Here is a 1,256-nt window from a genome sequence, read left to right on the forward strand (position 1 = left end):
GAGGTCCCCCTCATACAGTGCTCATATCGGTTCAAATTAAAACTAATAAAAATTGTTATTTTATATCTATATACAATAAAAATAAACTAAAATATAGTTGTTTTCGTGTGACAATATTATAACAATTTTAGTGTAATGGTTCGGCAGAAAATAATTCTTACGTTCTAGTGTTAGTAAAATATATGAATCGTATGATTCATATTAACTTATCCAGGGGAAATAACGCCAATAATCCAACCGCCGGACCGGGAATCGAACCCGAGTCTCTCGCTTGCCGGGCGATTGCTCTACCACTGAGCTACCCGACCGCATAGACCCATGACGCTATCTCCCCCAGTTAACGGGAGTTCTTAAAATACGAACGGCAAAAATTCAATTACATAATAATAAAAATATAAACCATAGTACCACGTCGGGTAACGGAAGAAGCTCAAGAAGGTAAACAAAATATTATATTGATTTATAACGTTATAACTTATAGCTATATTGTTATTAATGGTAATATAACGTTTTAAAGCCATGGGCCTGAATTGAACTATGAAAATGATAGACAAATGACGCGGCCCGCATTAGTAGCAAGTACAATGTACAAGCACTATAGCGACCAGTCTACCTTATCTCCAACCGCCACTACGGGATGCAAGCAGCGCGACCGGGTTGACTCTCCCGCGGAGCCGGTAATGGCAAGGCGGGACGGGGGGACTGTGTCGCGTGAGACATATAACGGTCGGCCGAAAAGGCGATTCGAGTAGCCACCATCGGACCGTCGGACCGATAGCATATTATCGTCCGACGTAAAACTCATCGCCCGAGCGGCGTGACATGTATTTATATATTTTGGTCGTAATATAACACATATTTAAAGTTACATTCATGAAGTGTTTGTGTTGTGTTTTTTTATCACCTCAATCTAAACCAGACACTTCGACCGGACCACGATCAATCACGATTCAATCATCAGGTCCGCGTCACAAATAAATTGATGTTCACCCGGATTCTGAACTTCCGGATCCGCAGTCGCGGACGGCGGACGGCGGATAAAATATAAATAGAGATGTTACATTCAAAATTAGGTGAAGATTAAAATTATTTAAGCAATAACGAATAATAATAGTATGGTTACTATAATAATCGTATACAAATCCTTGCAGGTTTGGGAAGGTCTGCACTCTACCAATGTTACAATGATATTTTATATTTTATTTTTATCATTCATTCGTAATTTTCTTACTGACTAATTTTTACCGATTATTTAC

At 39.0% G+C, this 1,256-nt stretch overlaps 1 non-coding gene across 1 annotated transcript; it reads right to left on the reverse strand.

The window, feature by feature from the left end:
* Nucleotides 1-237: 237 nt before the first annotated feature.
* Nucleotides 238-308, reverse strand: TRNAA-GGC. The gene has a single exon. It is a non-coding gene; the product is annotated as a tRNA-Ala (tRNA).
* Nucleotides 309-1,256: the final 948 nt, after the last annotated feature.

The sequence above is a fragment of the Acyrthosiphon pisum genome, chromosome A2, assembly GCF_005508785.2.
Source record: "Acyrthosiphon pisum isolate AL4f chromosome A2, pea_aphid_22Mar2018_4r6ur, whole genome shotgun sequence".
Classification (NCBI taxonomy): Eukaryota; Metazoa; Arthropoda; class Insecta; order Hemiptera; family Aphididae; genus Acyrthosiphon; species Acyrthosiphon pisum.